The 9533-nt window shown below is 42.1% G+C and overlaps 1 protein-coding gene and 1 pseudogene across 1 annotated transcript in view; one reads left to right on the top strand and one right to left on the bottom strand.

The window, feature by feature from the left end:
- The window catches only part of vps33b (VPS33B late endosome and lysosome associated), a 102591-nt gene that overhangs the window by 30002 nt on the left and 63056 nt on the right, over nt 1–9533 (top strand). The window lies entirely within an intron of this gene.
- LOC139575122 (microfibrillar-associated protein 1A-like) lies at nt 4887–8527 on the bottom strand (annotated as a pseudogene).

Genomic DNA, 9533 nt, shown 5'->3' with positions numbered 1-9533 from the left:
ATATGTCAATCAATATGCTAAATGTGACATGGTGAGGACTGTTTTTCTTCTTCAAATGTGACAGTGGTACTATTTGTTTTCCTTCATCCCAGTTGGTTGTCACACAATCATAGCTCCTGTCTGAGATCACAAAACCATCAACACTCGCAATCATTGCCCTAAAAAACACAATAGTGACTACCAATTAATTCCTTACAGTGACAATGAACAAATACTATTCTCCAAGAATCAACATTAACTGATGTAATCGCAGTAGAGTAGAATCACTAAGAACTTTAATCTGGTTTGAAGATCTATTATCTGCTGTTGGCTAAATCACTCCACTGTGAACTTCCATGAACCAATCAGTGCCTTCAGATAAACAGGCTTGTATTCATTAGCGCACACTGTAGCAAAACGTTTAAAAAAAATATACAACGGAAAAAACAGTTGTCTCTCCCTGTTTCAATAATTTTTTTTCTGTTTGGTGCATAATGAATATGACCCGGGTTTTACTCTCGAGGGTCGGTCAGGGCGGCCCACCACCGTCGCCCTCGGTACTACCCAGCATTCCTGGGGGCCCTTTCACTGACAGATAATTGCTGTTGCCTCGTGGGAGAGGAGACACTGCCAAAGCGAGCAGACAAAAGTAAATTAGAGGAGCCAAACGACGCTTGAGTGAAAGCATCTAATCTATGGTTTCAATAGGCCTTTTGGAAGAACGGTTGGATCAAGTCCAAGCACATGTTTTCCAAAAAACACAGTTGACTGTAGTTTTTTTGTGTGTAAAAAAATAAAACATCTTAGGATTCTTTAGAGCCCAGTTATTTAGAGATATGTTTGAAGTGTAAGAATGTATAAACATTGTAGTCTTACTGTCCATTGAGAGTGATGAGACACAGAACTAAGACGATGACCCAGAGAGAGGCAAGCCTCACATGTCAGTCAGAGGATTCCCATGCCAACCCATGGCAACACAATTTATCCATTCATCAACAGTGACACAACTGATTGAGTGTACATAACAGTCCATTTTCCAGTTTACGCTCTCTGGATTACATAGAAACTGTAGATTACGGCAAACTTTCTACACGTAATCTACACCACAATCCCAAACATTTTTGAAAGGATGAAACATAATATTTCTGCTTCACAGGTTGGGGGATTGAAAACAGTATTTGATTGCCTTTTCTATGTGGCTCAGCAACCCATGAGTGCAAAGTTCAAACTAGCAGCTTAATGAATTGAGTATTTTTTCAATAAGACTTTCTATCAAAAATAACACACAGTATTGGCCTATGTGACATGAATTGTATAACAGTAAAATGGTCCATTTCACTCTAAAGAATCACATCAATATGATCACAGTGTACTGTCTGTCTGTCTGCCTGCCTGCCTGCTGCCTGCCTGCCTGTCTGTCTGCCTGCCGGTAATCTGTGGGTTGTTCAGTCTGTTTGTCAATTATCTATAGCATACTGTAACTGTATATGTCTAGGTCTACAGTAACTATCACAGATCAACAAAGTGGACTACAGCCAGGGGTGTCCATGAACTACTGAACACTGCCAGGAGTTAAATTGGGTGAGAAGGAAGGCAGTCAGTGGGACAGATTCCACCAGGCAGGGGAAGGGAAGGGGGGGGGGATATTTATTCATTCCATTGTGTTTACCAGGATGGTAATGTCTTAAGACCACTCACTGTTCTCATGCTGGAATGCTGATCCATAAAACTGATAGAATTTGATAGAATTCATAAAAATATTCTTTGTTATTGAATTTTAGGTAGATAGTCTAATCTTATCTATTTTGAAGGCAGTCCCACCAGAGTTGGATTCAATTCCATTTAAATAACATAAATTAGGATAAATTATGCATTCTATCTGAATTGAAATGGAATTGATCTGACATAGCTCACTAGATCCTGGAAAAGCCCAAGCTCACTCCCTGAATGCTTCGTTCTGAGTTCATCAGTCTCTCACCTGAGTACAGAGACAGAGACACAACATTACTTCCCAGACTGGTGCACCACTGAGGGCGAAGAATCTCTAGGTCCACCGGCTCTCAACGATCAATCATAAAGCAGGATGAAAGGGGTACCGTAGAGCAGTAGAGAGTTAATAAAAGCCGGGACACTTGAGTTTGAGCACATGCATATCACCCTCCTGTTTTTTATTAATAAGCCCCAGCACCACCATTTCTTTGGCTCCTTATTCAATTATCCCAAACATCTCTCCCCAACAGACAGGCATAGATGTGATGTACAAGGCAAATACCTGAGAGGGAGAACCAGCTAAGACACGTTGGCTTCAGATGTGATCAGGGAAGGTTTCTCTACCTTTGTGCTCCTTGCAAGCTGATTAAAATAAATTGGATTCTATTGGTAAGTGTAGTGTAGTGTACAGGAGGCGGGAAAACTATTGTGGGGTGATCAGAGAAGAAAAGTAGGAGGTTGGCCAAGTTGTTGGGACTCCGAGTATTAAAGTACTGTAAACCTCTTATGCAAGACAGAAATAGGCCTAGGTGTGCGGAGTACCCTTTAATCTAATCCTCATGCAGTCTACACATCAACCTATCCAGTCAGAATATAAATTCCTGCATTTGGCCCATCTGCCAAGCCACACTGTTGCATTTACATTTTTTTAAAGAGATTGCATGGGATTTAACATGTTGGAGAAAAATGTCACTTTGGAGTTAATACTCTGTTACTCATACCCAAATAATGTTTTGACTCATCTTATAATCGTATTTGTGGCCAAAGCATAACTTGGAGAGAAAACACTTAAAAAACCCAATCTCAAACAGACCAATTAAAAATGCTTGCTATTTCTTCATACAGCGGGGCGGCAGGTAGCCTAGTGGTTAGAGCGTTGGGACTAATTCAAAGGTTGCAAGATCAAATCCCTGAGCTGACAGGGTAAAAACTGCTAATCTGCCCTCTAACAAGACAGTTCCTGTTCCTAGGCTGTCATTGAAAATAGAATTTGTTCTTGACTGACTTGCCTAGTTAAATAAAGAGTAAAATATTTAAATTGCTGATAATGGATTGCGGTTTTGCTATCTGGGATCCTTGGACGTCCCTACCCTATAACCTTAACCTTTTTGTAAACTGCAATGAGGGTATGAAAACCCAAGGACTTGGTTAGCACGCAAACAGGAAACCATGTGACATCGGTGCTTCTTAATTTGCCTTCCGATAGTTTTGTAAACGGATTCCCACTCTCTTTTCGTTCCGGCTTTACAGGAGCAAACATGGCAGCAGAGGGAGATGTGGATTTGGACCTGGAAGCTGAGGAGAACTGCACTGGAAAACCAGCAGAAAGTCCGGAAACATGATAGCGGGGCTGCGGATTCGGAGAGAGTCACCGATTATGCCGAGGAGAAGGAAATATCAAGCTCCGATCTTGAAACGGTGAGGCTGGGCCAAGCACGCGGGGCGCGATGGGTACCCACGTTAGCATGAAGGCTAGCTAGCTTATGCTAACAACGGGCCTAACCGGCGTACAGTGAAGAATGGGAAAGATATTGACAAACCATGTGTTGTGAAAATGTTACCGTAATCAACTCACAAACGCGTCATTTCACGTTGGCACGTGCTGTTTAACCAAGTCAGCCCTAACAGAATAAAGGCGCTGTACATCCCAGGACAGAGCTTCTGGTCATTCAGCAAACGTTAGCCATGGCTGCTCGCTTCTTGCCTTGCATAATTTATACTCTTCCAACCTGTTTTGGCAGTTTCCAGTCACTGATGGTTAGCGCTGTCATACCAATATGATTCCTTTGAATTATCCGATGTTGCATGTCCTGTTTCAGAGGCTACTAACCAGCCACTGTATATAGATGAAGAGAATATAGGCTAAAACAATACAGGCTATTATTTGAGATTTTATTTAGAAGAAAATCCATCTTGGTAATTAACGAGTACACTAATGACTTGTCTGGGGTTATGATTTCAGGGAAAAGGAACTGGCTAAAAGTCACTATCAAAAAATAGGATGTAATAAACTCATTCCTAAGCATCTCCCCAGATATGTTTTGATCAAGTAGTTTAGGTCACAACCCTCATGAAAAGTTAAATGGTCTTCTGCATCACAAAAGCATTCAACCAAATTAGTTCTCTGCAACTTAGTTATCATATTTACTAAGGGGTGTTATTAGAAATGATGCTTCAAAGAGACATCCATACAAGAATTCACGCTTATAGGGCCTTTCAAGACAACTACCCATTCTGATTATTCTAATGCTGGCTCTAACTGTCTTTCCACAGATGGGCGAGATGGACACTCCCGAGGAGTGGCCGAGCGCAGTCTAAGAGACACATGGGGAACGTGGTAGAGGCTCTGGATTACTGTTAACTGACCAGGAAAACTCACCCTAGAGCAGTCTTATGTAGCAGCATCAAACATGGACTGCTTCCTAGCTGGACTTGGAAATTTCATTTACTCCATCTTCATAGCTCAAACTACATATTTCTTGTTAAATCTGAATAAAACATTCCCATCCCCTTTTTTGTATATTCAACAATACTTCAAAATGGATTACTTTTGCAAGCACCTGTTTTTGATTTATAATAAATGTGGAATGAAATAAAACCAATGGATGAAAATGTTATGTTTTAATCACATACGCTTTATATCCAAGTTAGAGTAATTTAACACATGTCAGATCAATGGCGATAAAACAAAATAGCTACACAACTTTGAAAATGTACAAAATTACATCAATATGCCTCCATGAAGCATCCAACATTATCAGGGCATAGCCCTAAACCCAGGGCCTTGCTCAAAGGGTTGGTGCATTCAGGATATTGCAGGTAAATGTATGGCCATAGACATACTTCAGTGAAGTGTAGTTCATTTCCATCTGCAACATTCTGAAATGTTTTATCCCACTGAACACACCCCAAGCTTGTTAACAGTCCTGAATATACTGAAGCTTCCTTCCCCCTCCCAAATGATCGTGCCTCCTCTTTTGCACTGTTGGCCGGTCAAAGCATCCACTCCTGCAGCCTTCTGCTTAAAGAACTTGCTGTTTTGAGCGCTCTCCTGAGCCCAGGCTGAGTCAAACGATGTGGTGTCCTGATCCACTAGGTGGGTGCAAACTGAGTGCGTCCGCAATGGGCTTACAGTTCTACCTGCAAATTAATGTAGGGGTTGTTAAAGTTGAACTATCCTGTGGATGTTTATTTGCCAATTGTTGACATCACATTTTGAATTGATTGTTGGCTGTATGGCTCGTATAATTTCTTGTCATGAAACCACATCTCTTATTTTGAGGTAATGTCCTGGAATACACTGTTGATTTAGGAGAACATTGTCTTCAGTAGTCCCAGAACAAAAAAACATTCTTCTGTATAGCCACTATAAATGGGAAGAAATTAATTTACACAGGGGTTGCCAATACACTGGGTTCAAAAACAGTACATTTTCTTTTTCACATCGATAGTGTACATTTATAATAGATAACAGGGGGAATACATGTGCTACAAAAATATGATGTTTGAAAGAAGTCCAGCTGACCTGCATGACTTTGGGGAGGATGGTTTTGTTGAAGTGGTCCTCCAGAGTGGGGGCACTGAAGTCTCTCTTGAACACATTCTCCTCTTCGTCTGGAAACAGATCACATTCAGCATTCAGTTAACATCAAAGACAAGACGAGCTATTCGGACCAAATAATACGTTTACCAAGTTTCAATTATATGAATGAAGGATCATACATTTTTTATATACCTGAATCACATCTCAGTGCACACACTGCTTATAAGAATCACTCATACAACAATCTACATGTAGTGGTTAACAAACGTGGGACAGTTCACTCCTATACTTACACTTTCTCAAGATTCTAACAATCACTCATCAGCAACATATGGTGTGTTTCTTATAAGAATGCACTGTGTTGAGTTCTCTGAACCCCAGTGTCTACAGCAAACTCACCATGAAGAAGGCTCCTCTGTGGTAGTACTTCTGGAGGAACTTGTATTTGCCCTTTGAGGCCTTGTTTGTGATCTGTTTGCCATTATTCCGCAGCTCGGCCCTGCGCTCCTCCTCGGTGAGGCTGTGGAACCTCTCAATCTCGAGACTTCTCTTTCTCCATTCTGGAAATGAAATATGTATTTTTTTATAAAAAAATTAAAATATATATTTTATTATAAAAAAAAAAATAAAAAAAAAAAAAATATATTAAAAAAAAAAAAAAAAAATAAAAAATATTTTTTTTTTTTTTTTTTTAAATGTTTTGAATGGGTTGCCAAAGTGCTGCACAATTAAATGTACCACGTGGGGGCACTTCAGGACACTGTACAAAATGTTTCAAAATGAAAACTAGTGTTTCAAGATAGTACTTACCTGTTCAGATTCTATTCATTTGCCTAGTGAACACCATGGTTCATGTTTAGTTCTACTCTACTCACGCTCCACGGGTCTTCCCTTTCCCTCTGACGTGGTCTAGCTCCCACCTTCCACGCTCCACCTTCTCCCCCCTCCATTCTCCCCGTCCGTGTCTCCAGGGAGTCGAGAGCAGCCAGAGTGCTCTGTTCTCCTCAAACTCCTTCTTGGCCTCCTCCTCCACGATCTTCAGGGTGTAGCGCCGCCGATCCTCCACCTGCTTCTTGGCCTCCGCCTCCAGCTCCCGCTGTTTGAGCCGTCCGCCTCGCGCTCCGCCACTGTTACTCGGCTCCTCCTGAGGATATAGACATCCAAATCTGAATTCTCACTCGGGACACAACTGGAACACAATCCATTTGTTGTGAACATACTCTGTTCATATGATAACAGAACAGCAGGTATACACAAACTGATGCATGCAGTAGAAAACAGCATAGCTGATAACAGTTTTGTACTGGCTTTTAAATTAAAATTGTTTCTGCATAAGCCTAAAATGTATTTTCATAAGTCAATTTGGCCGTTTTGAATTGTCTAATCCCAAGCCCACGATCAAAGTTTCCCTTATAATAATAAAGTTATTACATTCTATGAAATAAATGATATTAAGCCCTGATAATGGTTCAGGGAGTGACTTGAATGGACACTCTTACTTGCGGATGAAGACTGGTTTTAGCCGCGGCTCGGCCTCGTCTTCACTGTCCGTGACTCCCCTCCTAACCCCCCAACCCCCACTCGCCCTCTCCGCGCCAGAATTCCCTTCTTCTCACCTCCATGATCTCCGGCATGTCCTCGTTCTCTCCTCGCTCCTGCGCTCGCTGGCGCATCATCGCTCGCCGCCTCTCGATTTCCTACACACAAAACAAAGTCAATGTGTTACATATAGGGTATCTTGTATACCATTCCATATTACACACCTGGGACCGGATTCACAAAGCATCTCAGAGTAGGAGTGCTGTTCTAGATTAGTTTTGTCTTTTAAATCTTAATGAATAAAAGGGGTGCCTGATCCAGCTTTCCAAGAAGATCTTTGTGCCACTCACCTCATCGTCCACTTCTTCCTCTTCCCTCCCTTCTCTTCGTCACTGCTCTCTTCGTGCTCTCCTCCGGGTGCCAGGTTCCCTCGTCGGAGTCTTCACTGCTCTCTGCAACCACCTCCGGCTCTGCGATCTGTCTGTGTCTTGCCAACCTGAGAGAGAGAGAAAGAAACATTTACAATCATCACAGCACTCAACATCCAGTAGGGCTAAAGTTAGGCCTAAATGGTTTAGAGATCAAAGCCCAATAAAAATCAAATCAGTCATTCATAGTATTCAAATTCCTGATAAAAACTTTCTGCACATATGGTGGGTTAACAACCCCTCACCCAACTATGGTATCTACTGACAAATACAGTTCAGCTCAATGAAGCTGGGATGGGGAGCCATCACAACCAACACAGGAGCCCACTGGTTTACAAGATGAATCAATGAGAATTATCTTCACCTCTCCTCCGTATCTCTCTTATAGACGCGGTTTAACAGACGCTTGAGACGCGGGTCAGACACCACCTCTTCCTCCATTTCCATCTCAGGCTCGGCATCCTTTGCCTTTTTTATAAACTGGAAGTCCTCCTCCTCCTCGTCAGAGGAGTCCATGGGAGCATAGTCGGGACGTTTACCTGACACATAGCGCTTCACCTTCACCTTCTCCATCGAAATCTCACCTGGGAAGGAAAGTAGGGGAGCACACTTGGTTACCATGAAATGTCCATTATCATAGATGGCTCTATTTACTCTGTTACATGCAGGCCAGGTTAAAGTTGTATATACTGTTGTTTTGGTTTTGTGATGGATTGAAACATGAGTAAGGGCATGAATTGTGTTTTTATATCTACTGTATATGTACAAAAAGTTTGTCCATACAATTAAGGAAATGCAGCATGCAATTATATCGTGATATTAAACTAGCTAAGTTATAAAACGTTATAAAGTACACGTTGTGTACTTGGATGGCTAGATAGCTATCTATTGCTACCATGAAATCGGCTACCACCTAGTTGAGTATAGCTTGCCTTAGCTACGTTTAGCCCTACAGGGAAAAAACCTACCTTTCTCATTTCTAATTTGTATAGCACCAGCCGTGGACGGACGGCGGTTGCTTCATGTTGAGGGGGCTGCTCCTGTTCATACATGACTGCCCTATTAACAATATCAATATATTACAAAAATTCAATCAACTTCTAGATAGCAAAACAAACCCGTCGTTTATTTCTCGACCACCACAGGAAATACTCTAACAGTGCCGGAAATCATTCTTCTTCTTTGGGATTGGGTTGGTGGATTGCATCCAACTTTTAAGGAGCATACACTGCCACCTACTTTACTGGAGTGTAAGGCCAGTCACGGCCTACCTATATTATATTAAATTATATTCATTATTCATGTTCCTCTAAGAAAGTGAAATAGAGCCCTAGACACCACTTTCCTCCGTCCACTACAGCAACCCAGCCAGCCTCTAACCCTTTCACACAATCTCTCCCTATCTACGTCATACAGTCCACAAAATATCAACACCTGCACCACCGTTTCCTCCACTAAACACTCATCACACAGACCTGTTTCATGTCTCTCTATCATCCACAACGTGGCATTCAAACCCAAACTGTAGTCTACTCCACACAACTTCCTCTTGTCCTACATCCCATACTCCCCACATCTTCCTTTCCTGACCGGTGCATGCTGTAAAATTGCCTCCCCTTACTACTAGCATCACACTCCCTTTGCCAAAGATCAAGCCATTTTGCCCAGATCAAGGACTTGACTTCCCTGCAGCCCAGCGGGACCTGAATATGATCCCTCCCTCACAGCACTCTTAGCCACCACATCTGCCTTCTCATTACCCCTCCACACCCACATGGGTAGGAACCCAGCAAAAGCTTACCACCATTCCCATCCTCTCCAATCCAATAACAGCACCATCATCTCCACAAACAAGCCTCCCCTATCCAACCTGCACATCTTCACACTACTCAAACTGCAGGCAAATCAGAGCAGATCACCACGGAGTGGTTTCACCTCCTCCACCCATCTTAAACCTATAATCATGGCCATCAACTCGGCCGCATACACTGACACATAATCAGTTAAACGCTTACATATTCTAACATTGAAATCTGGGATATACACCTCTGCCC

This window comes from Salvelinus alpinus, chromosome 5 (assembly GCF_045679555.1).
Source record: "Salvelinus alpinus chromosome 5, SLU_Salpinus.1, whole genome shotgun sequence".
Lineage (NCBI taxonomy): Eukaryota > Metazoa > Chordata > Actinopteri > Salmoniformes > Salmonidae > Salvelinus > Salvelinus alpinus.
Note: the sequence above shows the minus strand (reverse complement) of the source record. Positions and strands in the feature narration are given on the sequence as shown.